Source organism: Bos taurus, chromosome 8 (assembly GCF_002263795.3).
Source record: "Bos taurus isolate L1 Dominette 01449 registration number 42190680 breed Hereford chromosome 8, ARS-UCD2.0, whole genome shotgun sequence".
NCBI lineage: Eukaryota > Metazoa > Chordata > Mammalia > Artiodactyla > Bovidae > Bos > Bos taurus.
Genome location: NC_037335.1, coordinates 42,053,066 through 42,067,565, shown reverse-complemented (window position 1 = coordinate 42,067,565; position 14,500 = coordinate 42,053,066). Strand labels below are relative to the sequence as shown.

At 39.1% G+C, this 14,500-nt stretch overlaps 1 long non-coding RNA gene across 1 annotated transcript in view; it reads right to left on the bottom strand.

Annotated features, from left to right (window-relative positions):
- Positions 1-3,306: 3,306 nt before the first annotated feature.
- Positions 3,307-14,500, bottom strand: part of LOC132345950 (uncharacterized) — a 287,030-nt gene continuing 275,836 nt past the window's right edge. Inside the window, exon 19 of the long non-coding RNA XR_009495563.1 lies at positions 3,307-3,529. This is a non-coding gene — a long non-coding RNA (uncharacterized lncRNA). The remainder of the gene's footprint in view (positions 3,530-14,500) is intronic.

Genomic DNA, 14,500 nt, shown 5'->3' with positions numbered 1-14,500 from the left:
CATGATTAATTCATTGTTTTAACTGCTTTCAAGATTTTCTTTCTGTTTTTCAGCATTTCAATTATGAAGTGCCTGGCTGTGGATCTCATTGCCTGTATCCTGCTTGGAATATGTTGAGCTTCTTGGATGTATAGATTACTGTTTTTCATCAGATTTTTAGAATTTTCAGCTACTATTTTATATTAATTTTTCATCCTTCTTTTATGTCTCTGTTATTTGCATTGAGCAACCTGTATCAACCTATCTTCAAGATCATTGCTTCTTCTGCAAGTTCAAAACCACTGTTGAGTTTCTCTAGTGGACTTTTCATTTCAGTTATTGTATTTTCAACTCTAGAATCTCCATTTCATTCATTTTTATAGTTTCTGTCTCTTTGTTGTTCTTCTTATTTTTGGTGAGACATTGTCATCATCACACCTTCCTTTACTTTTTAATGCATGGTTTCCTTTAGTTCTTTGAACATACTATGATGGATGTTGTGAAGTCTATTAAGTCAGACATTTGGGCATCTAGAAGTGATTTCTGCCTCTTCCACTCCCCCATCTCCCACATACTCTCCTGCTTATTTACATTTCTCCTTTTTTTTTTTTTTTGCTAAAAGCTGAACATTTTAAAATAATATATTGTAGGAACTCTGGATCTGATTTCTCTTCCCTCAGGTTTCTTGTTATTGATTTGCTTATTTGTTTAGTAACATGACTGCAGTATTTTTGGAGTATTTTAGTAATTCCTGTTTTTCATGTATTGTGAAGCCTTTGATGTCATTCTTAAGAGGATGCAGGCTTAGGCATGGGCACAGTTGTCCTGAGATGACTAGTTTTAATAGGGCTCTCTTGGTCTGTTTTTCTGATCTCTTTGTTAAGATGTTTCTCTCTGTTGGTATCCATACCCAGCTGTTGCTGCTGCTAAGTCACTTCAGTCATGTCCAACTCTGTGCAACCCCATAGATGGCAGCCCACCAGGCTCCCCCATCTCTGGGATTCTCCAGACAAGAACACTGGAGTGACACCCAGCTGTTAGGCACCACTAATTGCTAGCTGATTTTTGTTGTTTATAGTGTCCTAGTACATACGTTGCTCCACAGTCTGATACAATTAAATTTGGAGCTCCTTATAGAGCCAGGATTTCAGGTTTGTTTTGACTTTAGGAGGGCTCATCTTAGCAGTTCTCTCTTTACCTGGTTTGCTCTGATAATGTAGCCAGCCTACAGTTTTTCTTCTTGCTTTTGTGGGGCTGCCAACCTCCTATGAATTCAGTTCAGTTGTTTAGTCATGTCGAATCTTTGCCACCCCATAGACTGCAGCACGCCAGGCTTCCCTGTCCATCACCAACTCCTGGAGCTTGCTCAAACTTATGTCCATTGAGTCAGTGATGCCATCCAACCATCTCATCCTCTGTTGTCCCCTTCTCTTCCTGCCTTCTGCCTTTCCCAGCATGAGGGTCTTTTCCAATGAGTCAGTTCTTTGCATCAGGTGGCCAGAGTATGGGAGCTTTAGCTTCAGCATCAGTCCTTCCAATGAATATTCAGGACTTATTTCCTTAAGGATTGACTGGTTTGATCTCCTTACAGTCCAAGGAACTCTCAAGAGTCTTCTCCAACAGCACAGTTCAAAAGCATTAATTATTTGGTGCTCAGCTTTCTTTTTTCCTGTGTGCTTACCCCCAGAACCTCCATTGTTCCTTGAGAATGACCTTAGAATTGAATTTCTCCACAATGTGTTCCAAATAAATTGAGTTTCTTTGGGAAAAGCTTTTACATCTCATATTCTTTTGGCATGCCTCTCCCTCTAAGCCAAATATCAGAGGCACAGCTGTGGATTTGAGAGCAGGGACAATGACCTACTTCTCTTAGGATACCATTCCTGCTCTAATGAGGAGGGCCATGGGCAGAGGCAGTAGCCTCGAGAGGACCAGTGTGAAACATTCTCTCTGTGAGCAAACTGTGGTGAGGGTGATTGGTCCCAGTAGCGTCAGCCCTGTTTGCCTGGGATAGAATCAGTGGGGCTACAAAGGGAGCTGGATGGAGGAAGGCGGACCCTAACCTCATGACCATCCTTGTCTAAAAATTAGCCTTTGCAGCAGCTGACTAGGGGAGGGTAAGAAACGTTGGCAACCCTTCAATCCCAGAGAGATACGCTAGTGTTTGTGTGGTAGCTTGATAGAGAGGGAGCCCCCTCTGAAGTGGAATGTCGATTGTGCTGAGCTGTGGGGGAGGGGCAAAAAGGGAAATAGGTCCTGACTCAAATGACACAGGTTCTCACTGTTCTTTCCAAGATTTAGCAGATTTTCTTAAATATTTCCCCAATTTCTATATTCCCTTAGGCAATTTACAGAGATTTTTTTTTTCTTTTTTTAAATTTTATTTTATTTTTAAACTTTACAATATTGTATTAGTTTTGCCAAATATCAAAATGAATCCGCCACAGGTAAAAAATAATTTTGTTTTTTAAATTTACTGTTTTTTAAAATAGTTTTGACCAGTTAGGTTATTTTGTTGGGCAGTGAGTTTGTAGAGCTCCTCATATTGTCATTCCAGAAGTCATCTCTCTCCAATTATCTTTAGATGAAAATTTTTAACTAATTAGGGTAAAGTAAACAAATTGGTATAAATACAAAGAGTTAGAATAAACCTGCAGTCTAACTAATTTGACTGTTGGGGTAATTATTATTTACAAATAGATCATTTGTAGCTCATTAACTGTGAACTTGCTTCATTTGTGTTGTAACCCTTTAATCAAAAAAATATATTGAGTGATGAGATGCTGATGTGGTTTGACTTTTTCAATAAATTCCCAAATTTGGATATCAAATTTCAGTGGAGCATTAAATAAGCATGTTAGAGGTTTGAAGAATTGGTGATTATACACATTTTCTGTAATGCAAATACTTTAGTGTCTTAAATGTCAGTGTGCTTATTTACCCAGAGTCTGGGTGGGCTTTAATATGTCTGCTCTACGCCATATCTCATGTTTGCAGAACTGGCACAGTAAGAAATTATTTTATCTTACAGAACACATAGTCTCTGATTTAATTAACCAAGAAATACTTATAGAATATCCACTGCCTCAAAAGTTACTGTACCAGAAGATAAAGAAAACTCCACAAATGTAGTATGAGATACCTGTCCCCAAGAAACTAATTACTGAGCTGGTAATGTATTTTCTAAGTACAAGGGGAAGAAAACTTAAGATAGCAGAGTTTAGTGACAGATGAGTGGTGCTGAGGAATTCAGAGGTCAGACCCTTTATGATTGAAGTCATGTAGTTTAGTTAAAACAGTGGCTTAAAGTAATAGCATCTCCCTCTCTTTCTCATAAATCTTTAATTTGGGCAAGACTCAAGGGGAAGGCTTGTCTCTGCTCCATGCAGTGATATCTGGGGAGTATCTGGTGGGTAATGATGATTAGCTGAGGGCTGGAGGATTTTCTTCCAAGATGGCACCTTCGTGTGACTAGTAAGATGATGCTGGCTTTTTGAAGAGCTCAGCTGGAGCCGAGAGCCAGAGATCTTGGTTTCTCTCCTGGAAGGTTCTAGAGAAGGAGAAAGGAAAATGATGACTTAAAGGTCACTGGAATTATGTACATTAGCATCCAAGAATATTAAAGTTTGTGGGTAAGGAATCAAATTGCAAAAGATGAGAAAATAGGAGAATCAAAGCAGGTTCATCTCTAGTGCAGAATGTAAAGACTAAAAGGCAGGAGAGAAATTGATTGGTAGCCAGAGAGACAATTCAATCAAATAAAGGCTTTCTTTCAAGCTAACAGAAATAAATTATCATAGAAAGTTGAGGAGAAAGAAAAACATTCAGTATGTGGCCTGCTTTAGATGAGGTTTCTAATAGTATTGCATTTGAATACTACCTGGAATTTCTCAAGAATTTCTGGGACGCTTTTGGACTCTTGACTTGTTTAGATGCTTCTGCACCACTAAGAAAAGAGGGTCTGAGGTTTTTACAGCATTCCATCTTGATATGATCTGAATCCAGTACTTCCAGAAGAGAATAAGTGATTCTTGATTCCTCCCTCCTTAGAGAATGGTTCCCTCTGAAGATTAAGAAAAGGCTGAGCCGTGCAGCAAATTCCCATTGGTTATGCTGTATGGCTCAGAAAACTCAAACAGGGGCTCTGTATCAACCTAGAGGGGTGGGATGGGGAGGGAGATGGGATGGAGGATCAAAAGGTAGGGGATATATGTATGCCTATGGCTGATTCATATTGAGGTTTGACAGAAAGCAACAAAATTCTGTAAAGCAATTATTCTTCGATTAAAAAATTAAAAAAAAAAAGAGAGAGAGAGAGAGAGAAGCCTGAGTGCTTCTTGGCCTTCAGCAAAACAGAACAGGGCTATAGGACAACCAAAAGTATAACACTGAATGGAAATGTGCATTGAAATTGCAATAATTTTCTTCAAAGAGCTTATGTGACTTTATTCATAATCATTTATTGGGTAGCCATAGCTATCTGAGACTGGAAAGCCCATAGAGGACCCTGCTGATAATTTGCCTGTTTACTGCCAAGAGGTCTCATTATCAAGAGAGATGGCTAGGAGGCAGCTTACGTGAGCTGCGGTTGGGAGCCGTGACTTTTAAACAGCAACTGCTGCTGCTTAGAGTTCCTGCTATAGAAGGCTCCAGGGTAGACTGTTGAGTGAGAACCAGCTTCAGTTCCTGGCAGTCGTCACTGGTGGGAACACAGCCTCGATGGGGCTTTTCCTAAAGACATCACTAATTTGCCAGATGCTGTGAGCCACTGAGAGAAAACTCGCCAGGGAGCTGAATTTAGATTAAAAAATAGGGAGCATTCTTTGGAGGCCAGTGGCAAGCATTGGCCTTAACACTGGTGGGAAGAGCAGATAATGTAGTTGAAAGAGCATGAGACTTGAAGCCTATTAGAAATGGGTTTGTATCCATGCTCTGGTGCTTAGCGTTTGTGCCCGTGTATGATTTGTCTGTTTCCTTGTCATTGACATTTAAAAAAATCATGTCAGGATATTAGAGAGTGGGCTGAATGAGATGAGATAATACAGGCAGTAGTACAGGTATACTAGGTACTCAGATTGTGAGTACTAGGTACTGGTCTATTAGGTACCCAGATTGTGATAGCCAGCAGTGTTCTTTCCTATCTGAACCCCGTGTGAAATGGAAAGCATGAAACTTTAAGGCCTCAGCCAATTATTGAACTTGCTTCTTGTAGTCCTATGGAAATAATTTAGGAGGGTGGTGTTTGGAAATTTGTTAAAGTGTGAGAAGCAGTCCTGTGCCTGTGAGAGCCAGCACTCTATTATATGGGTTTGGGACTGATCCTAGACATTTCATATGAGAAGTCAGCATGCCCATCCTATGCATTTCTAACAATTTCTCCAGGACACATTATCATTAAACTGTTGAAAGAATTATAGTCACAAAGGATTTTGTTTCTGGAAAATGTTTTCAGCATGTCTCCTTCACCTCATCTGTAAAAGATGCAAGCCAAATTTCTCTTTTAAAAATCCACTGCTTGATTAATTTCCCTTTGCCCCAGCTGCGTAATAGCTAGATGATTTGGATATCACTTTGCAATTCAAAATCTGAGCTTTCCAAAAACTCTTCTTGATTTGATGGTTCCAGATGGCTGAAGAAATGGACATTAAGTGATTGCTCATGGCTTTGAAAGGTCATAATCTTCTTCCTTCAGCAGGCTGGAGAATGTCAATATGCACCTGAACTTTAAGACTCATATTTTTCTGATTATAGATACAAACTATGTGACAGCGGCAAGTAACTCATTTTCATACGTATCCAATGCTCAATTAAGTCAGGACTCAAAGCTGATGGGCACCTCTGTGACTGGCATTTCAGAGGTGTATTAATTTCAGTGCTATATTGTCTTTCTCTCTTATCTCCAACCTCAGAGGAATTTAAACAATCTGGCTGGTGGGGAAAGGAAAGTAATTCCTCACTATATATATAATCATTTACACATTCAGAACCCCCCAAATGTGCCATTTTTCCATAATTAGAGTTTTGCATATAATTCATTTACTAAAGATAAAATGATGCATTTCAAAAAATACTGTAAAAATTGTAGATATGAGCATTTGAAACATTGTTATATAATAAAAATCCATAAAGTTTATACAAGTACTGCTATTTTTGGTGTAGCATCAAATCATTGATCCACCAAGACAGTTTTGAACATTTTGAAATATTTTCATCTAGTGTTTGGTACAGATAAAATATTTTACAATTAAAATGCTTTTCACATATACTGCACTGTTAATTCATTCAAGCCCAGTGAAGTAAATTCAGATATTTGTTTTGTAAATATTTATTGAGTCCATTTTGTGCCAAGCCTTGAACTAGCATTGCATTTTAAAAGGTCTCATTATATCTGATTTACAAATAGTAAATTTTAGACACATACATAAATAAAATAATTACAGAGTGTTATGTATTATAAAGGAAACTGTAGGAACAGTGAATTTTATGAGGTTTTAGATTGAACAATCATAAAAGGACTCCCTAGGATTTAAGTAAAGTACATTATGTAACATTACAATTACTAAGCATCTCACCTAAGGTCAGGTGGGATGGGATATTGGTATTTGCAAACTCGCAAACACATGAGAGATCTGGTCCAATGGTAACTATAAAGGCTGTGGAGTTGGCTGGCTCAACCAAACCAACTGCTTATTCAGGACATAATATGCAATTCAAAAGGCCTCTCTCATGGACTTAAAGAGATCCTCCACCACTACAGGCAGAAGGCAGACGGGGCTGAAAATCAGGCCCAGGACTTGAATGTGAACAATACATTACAGAGAAGCCCTACTACGCAGACCCACCAAATCTCATATGCTAAAGTCAGGGCTTAATAAGGAAAGAATGAGATACTGGGGTCTAGAATGGGGACATCTAGATGGAAGAACTAGATGCTGTCAGAAGCCCTTGATCCCTCTGGGCCTTTGAAAGTGATCCATAATGGAATAATTCCTTGCCTAAAAATTCTACAAATGCTTCCCTTGAGGCCGATGCCTTGCTTTATAGAAACATTTCCTCAAGGTTTATCCCCACTTCCTTCATGATAATCCAGGTCAATAACCAGGTCAACTCCCCAAATTTCCCAACTAGTAAAATAACATTGTGACGGTTAAAAGAAAGTGATACACACACACACACACACACACACACACACACACACACACATATCAATTTTACATTTCTGCAGTAACCAGTTATCACACATTTGAAAAACTAAATAATGCAATTTACAGTTTTACATTTCTGTAGGCCAGAAGTCTGGCAGAGTCTCAAGGGGCTAAAATCAAGTTGTCAGCAGGATTGCCTTCCTTTCTAGAGGCTCTAGGGTAGGATCCACTTCCTTGTCTTTTTTAGCTTCTAGAGGTCACCCCCATTCCTTGACTTAGGTCCCCTTCCTCCTACTTCAAAGCCAGCAAAGGCAGATTGAGTCCTCACTTCACATCACTCTGATCTTCTCTTGTACTTTCCTCGTCTACTTATAGGACCCTTATTATGTTGGGCCCACATAACCTATATAATCTAGGATACTCTCCCTAGTTTACAGTTAGCTGATCAGCAACCTTAATTCCATCTGCAACCTTAATTTCTCTTTGCCATATAACGCAGCAAATGTACAGATCCCAGAGTTTATGATGTGGACATTATTAGGAGGTCATTATTCTGCCTACCACAATATGTAGAGATGCTAAGATCAGTTTTGGGACATTGTAAATGGTCAGTAAATGTTTGCTATAATTACCTGCTTCTCTTCCTGGGCTTCTGCTTGTAGGTGGAGAAAATCACAGCTGTATGAATCAGAGGCATCTCAAACCCAAGGCTCTCCCCTGCCATCAGAGATTTATTTCCTCCTTTCTACTTACTTCCCTGATGGCCCCAAGCTACCCTTTTCCTCCAGCCTTTTCGCTAGTCTCTGTGTCCTCACTATTAGTAGGTGACTTTGTAGCCTACTTCAACACAAAACTGGAGCCATCTGGCCTGAACTGTATCGTCCTGTGGTGCTTCTCCCTCCAAGTTTACCCACCTCAGCTTCACTTCTTGGATCTTTCCCCAGTGTCTTGGAGGGTTAGAGGTATTCCTCTAGGGTTAGGGTTAGAGGTCTCTTCCTTATGGCTAACTCTTCCAACCCATATACTTGGCCTCCCATCAGTTCAAGGACATTGCTTCATCATCTCTTCTCTACTTTAAAAAAATTTTTATTGAAGTGTAGTTGATTTCCAATGTTAATTCCTGTTGTATAGCAAAGTGACTTAGTTATACACATATATACTTTGTTATTATGATTTATCACAGGATATTGAATATAGTTCTCTGTGCTAAAAGAGGACCTTGTTTATCCATTCTATGTATACTAATTTGCATCTTCTAATCAAAAACTCACAATCCTTCTCTCCTCTACCTCTCACCTTGGCAACTACAGGTCTGTTCTCTGTATCTGTGAGTTCATTTTTGTTTTGTAGATGTGTTGATTTGTGTTGTATTTTAGATTCCACATATAAATGACATTATATGGTATTAGTCGTTCTGACTTCACTTAGTATTATAATCTCTGGGTCCATCCATGTTGCTGAAAATGGCATTATTTCATTCTTTTTAATGGCTGAATAATATCCCATCACATTCTCATATCTTCTCTATCCATTCATCTGTCAGTGGACATTCAGGTTGCTTCCATGTCTTGGCTATTGTATATAGTGCTGCCATGAACATAGGGTACAGGTATCTTTTTGAATCATAGTTTTGTCTGGGTATGTGCCAGACAAAATCCAGGAATGAGATTGCTGGGTCATATGGCAACTCTATCTTTAGTTTTCTGAGGAACCTCCATACTGTTTTCCATAATAGCTGCACCAGGAGGGTTCCCTTTTTTCCACACCCTCTCCATCATTTATTGTTGTTGACTTTTTGATGATGGCCATTCTGACTGGTTTGAGGTGATATCTCGTTGTAGCTTTGTTTTGCATTTCTCTAATAAATAATGATGTTGAGTATCTTTTCATGTGCCTCTTGGCAATTAGGTGTTTTCATTGGGGAAATGTCTATTTAGGTTCTGTGCTTATTTTTTGATTGGGTTGTTTGTTTTTTGATACTGAGTTGCATGTGTTCTTCATAAATTTGGGAACTTAATCCCTTGTCGGTCACATCATCTGCAAATATTTTCTCCCATCCTGTAGGTTGTCTTTTCATTTTGTTCATTGTTTCCTTTGCTGTGCAAAATGTTTTGAATTTAATTAGGTTCCCTTTGTTTACTTTTATTAATTTTTATTGGAGTATGGTTGCTTTACAATGTTGTGTTTCTACTGTACGGCAAAGTGAATCCGGAATATGCTTACATATATCCCCTATTTTTTGAATTTTCCTCCCATTTGGGTCACCACAGAGCATTGAGTAGAGTTCCCTGTGCTGTACAGTAGATTCTTATTATAGTTACCTATTTTATACATAGTACCAATAGTGTATATGTCCATCCCAATCTCCTAATTCATCCCTTTTAATTACCCCCTTGGTATCCACACATTTGTTCTCTATGTCTGTGTCTCTATTTCTGCTTTGCAAGTAAGGCATCTCTACCATTTTCCTAGATTCCACATATACATATTACTATACGATATTTGTTTTTCTGATTTGTTTCACTGTATGACAGTCTCTAGGTCCATTTGCTGCTGCTGCTGTTGCTGCTAAGTCGCTTCAGTTGTGTCTGACTCTGTGCAACCCCAGAGATGGCAGCCCACCAGGCTCCCCTGTCCCTGGGATTCTCCAGGCAAGAACACTGGAGTGGGTTGCCATTTCCTTCTCCAATGCATAAAAATGAAGTCGCTTGGTCGTGTTCAACTCCTAGCAACCCCATGGACTGCAGCCTACCAGGCTCCTCCATCCGTGGGATTTTCCAGGCAAGAGTACTGGAGTGGGGTGCCAGTCCATTTACGTCTCTGCAAATGGTACAATTCTGTTTCTCTTTATGGCTGAGTAATATTCCATTGTATATATGTACCACATCTTCCTTATCCATTCCTCTTTTGACAGACATTTAGCTTACTTCCATGTCTTGGCTATTGTAAATAGTGCTGCAGGGAACTTTGGGGGGTGTGTATCTTTTTGAATTATGGTTTTTCTCTAACAATTAGTGGGGCTTCCCTGGGGGTAAGTGATAAAGAATCCACCTGCCAATGCAGGAGATGCAAGTTTGGTCCCTGGGTCAGGAAGATCCCCTGGAGAAGGAAATGGCAACCCACTCCCATATTCTTGCCTGGGAAATCCCATGGACAGAGGAGCCTGGTGGGCTACAGTTCATCTGGTCACAAAAGAGTCGGATATGACTTAGTGACTAGACAACAATAATAATTCTAAGTGGTGCTATCTTTTTTTCTTTTTCTCTGTGCTTTACTGTTGAATATTACTTTCTCCTGGGGTTGCTGTCTATAATTTCTTGCTTTCCACAACACTTGGCACTATTTTCTCATGATTCCATTGGCACCTCTCTCATCACTTCTTGATTTCCTTCAAAACCTCCTCGTCATCACCTATCCATTCATCTGTGAGGTATTCCAAATCTTGTCATTGGTGCCTTCTGCTCTTACTCCACTGACAGTTTTTCTCCATCTTGTAAATAGTGCTTTGTGCATCGTTCTAAGACTCAGTATCTTCAGAAAACCTTTCTTTTACCTCCTCAATGCCTTTTCTCTGAGTTTCCATAGCACTTGAGTATCTCTGTCTTAGAATTTACATAATACAGTGTTGAAATTTTATTATAGTTTTACTGATCTTCTCTATTGTATTATAAGTTCCACTTGGGTAGAATATTTTAGTCATCTTTCTTTCTTTAGTACCAACTACAGAGGCTGACACACAAGTAAATCTCAACATAAATTTGGTGAGTTTTTTAATCTAAAAATAGAAAAATAATGGTGAATTTATAATGTCCTGGGCTTAATCTTTCTTTGTCCACTAAATCTACCTTCTGCTGAAAGAGCTATGTTCTGTTTGTGAACATCCTCTATAAAGTAAATTAACAATTTTCTAACAAATATTAGTAGTGTTATTCTCTTTTGCATACATATTTACAAAGCAAAAGAAACTTTGTTAGACTAGTTAGTGTATAAATATAAACAATTTGATGTAAAGTAACATCTAATACTGGTTCTAAGTTGTATCTAAAATGCTTCCAAACTGCTTGCTCAACACATTTTCAGAACCCCATTTATGGAAATGTTCTCATGTTTGCACAGAGTTTATGTATCTATTAACATTCACAACATGGCTTTTTGTAATGGACAGCTGATGGAAAGTTCTAGAAGTCCAGAAATAAGGTCAGATTTGCACAGTACTTACTATAGCCTCCATTAAGTAGTCTGTTTCACTGACAATGAAATTTGGTAACTTCTTAAATTTCCTATTCCTGTCAGGAAATCATGGAGGAGTAGACAGCTTTTTAAAAATTCTGACCCTCCTCTTTGCTCTGTTGTAAAAATATTAAGGTGTCCTGGGATGGTTGCTCTGTTTTACTTATAAGGGGCATATGTTTTATTGGTAAATGAAGTGATGTATCCAGATGCCGAATGTAATTTTCCAAAGTTCTTTGGCATCAGGTGTTACACGAACTTGGAATAAATGGCAGTGTACAAGTGCAGCTTCCTTTGGAGCGTTCAAATCTGGGCGATACTGAGTCAGGATAAAAAGAGTTCAGTAGAATCAGTTGGTGGCTCAATCTATTTACTGGGTCATCCTTTTCTAAATTAAGCCACATCGAGAAGTCCATCTACACAATACTAGATGGTTTCAGAGAATGGTGGAAACATATTTGGGTCACTATGAGGTAACTCTTGTTTTTTCACTTAGCATAGCAGGATGGAAATTGTCCCAGCTTGCTTTGTTAGTACAGGAAGCCCTCAATAAATATTTGGTGAAATAAATCAGGGTCAGATTGGATCCCCAATGCTGGGATAAAAAAAAAAAAAAAAAAAATAAGACACAGTCCACCCTGAAGGAGTTCACAGTTTGGCAGAAAAATCGAAGAAGCTAACAAAAGGGGATAATAAAATGTGATATAAGCAAAGTGCTATGGGAGCCTAATAAGGGGTAAGATTAATTGTTAGATGGGGTCAGAAAAGATAGCATCCTTCAAGATGCAGTAGGCAGAGAAGTCATGGGGGAGAAGGGAGGGAAGAGAGGGTGTCTTAGGAACCATCTGTTAGCTCACAGTGTGTGAGAGCATGGAAAATATTCATGAAACTATGTAGTTTAGTTCGGACAAAACATGAGGATGCTGCAGGGTGGGGATGGCATTAAATTAGGTCTGGAACAGCAGCTTGAGGTTGGGTTGTGAAAAGCATCATAAATCATGCAGAGGAGTTTGCATTTCATTTCCCCCACTGAAAACCTCAATTTTTAAAGCTCCATGTTACCTGGAAGACTGGGTTTTCCAGAAGCTGTTCCTGGGCATGCTAGTTTTATAGAATGTTAATAGGTGTTAAACTAAAACTCCTATCCAGCTGTTAGTTGAAGGTGGAAAGGGAATTATCTGGAGAAGATAGTATGGAGCCCACTTGAGAATTTCCTGAAATGTGTACAGTCTGTGAATGTCTTGAATCAAATTAGACTGCATAACTAGATCCTATAGCTCTATCTCCTTCTCGAATAGATTTTAACATTCGCCCTTCAGCAAAATGAGACTGGCTTGCCCTGAGAATTGTAACAGGAAGCTATTTGATGTGACATTTATGTGTGCTTCATCTGAATAGCTGGTTTGTTGTTATCTCAGAGGCAATGTGAGTGTTGGAATTGATTGTGTGTCCTTTTGTTGTCATAAACACTAGGAAGCCTAGAGCCAAATCTGTAGCTCACCACCAAAGAAGGGTCCTCAAGGCATGCATTCTTGGGTAACAACTGAACCCAGGATTCTCTTTGACTTCCTACATTCATGTTCCTTTTGGTAGAACACCTTCATCTACTTATTTGACCATTTTGCAACTTCTCTCTGATCTTTTGGGGAAAAAAGCTGAGATTAAGAAAGAGTGAATATATGTCACTTACCACAGTGCCTGGCATACAATACATATGAAATGAGGTCTTTTTTTTCTTTTGATTTTGTATCAATCCTACCTACTCCACTACACCATCCTTCTTGTTGACAGAAATATAAAGGTAGCATACATGACTGATGGAAATGATTTTCAGATGCTATTTTCCTGATCTCAAGTCTCTTAAGCAAAACAGAATTAAATGGATGAAAATGAGGTGAACAGTTACCAGCTGCAAGTCCCTGAGCCTTGTACTGAGAAAGCGACAAGTCAGTAAGTCAAAGAGATGGTAAATGGAGCTTCTAATCTGATGAGAGAATTATGACATCATTATGGGCCCTGATGCTGCTGCTGCTGCTAGGTCGCTTCAGTTGTGTCCGACTCTGTGTGACCCCATAGATGGCAGCCCACTAGGCTCCCCCATCCCTGCGAGTCTCCAGGCAAGAACACTGGAGTGGGTTGCCATTGCCTTCTCCAATGCATGAAAGTGAAAAGTGAAAGTGAAGTCACTCGGTCGTGTCTGACTCTCAGCGACCCCATGGACTGCAGCCCACCAGGCTCCTCCGTCCATGGGATTTTTCAGGCTAGGATTCATAAATTGTGAGTAATAATACAACCTAACTTAAAGAGTCATTGTCAGGATTCTGACTTTATATCAGTAAAGTGCAAAAAATAGTGCCTATATGGAGGTACTCATACCAAGCACTATAATTAATAGTTATAATTAATAATTATAGTTAAAATCAATAATTAATTTAAGTATTAATGCTTTAATTTATATTTATTAGAATAATAAATTTTAAATTAATAAAAACTTAACAGTAATATTAAAATTAATACTTTTTATTAGTGCTATAAATTATCTTTTATGTGGGTACCCCCAGAATGTATAGTCATCAAGGGCTCTAAAAATTCAGAGTAGAGGGAAATTACTTCCAGCTGAAGCCATCCAGGAAGGCTTCCTGGAGGAGGTGGGATTTGAATAAGACTTTAAAGGATGGAGAGATAATTCAACTAGGTAGAGAGGATCAGGGAGAGTTCAGTTCAGTCACTCAGTCATGTCTGACTCTTTGCGACCCCATAGACTGCAGTACACCAGGCCTCCCTGTCCATCACCAACTCCTGGAGTTTACTCAAACTCATGTCCATTGAGTCAGTGATGCCATCCAACCATCTCACCCTCGGTTGTCCCCTTCTCCTCCCACCTTCAATCTTTCTCAGCTTCGGGGTCTTTTCAAATGAGTCAGTTCTTCGCCAAAGAATTGCGAAGCCAAAGAATTGGAGTTTCACCTTCAGCATCAGTCCTTCCAGTGAATGGAAACTGATAAAAAAAAAAAAGGAGGGTTTCTCAGGTGGTACAGTGATAAAGAATCCACCTGCCGATGCCGTAGACACAGGAGACATGGGTTCAATCCCTGCGTTGGGAAGATCCCTTGGAGGACGAAATGATATCCTACTCCCGTATTCTT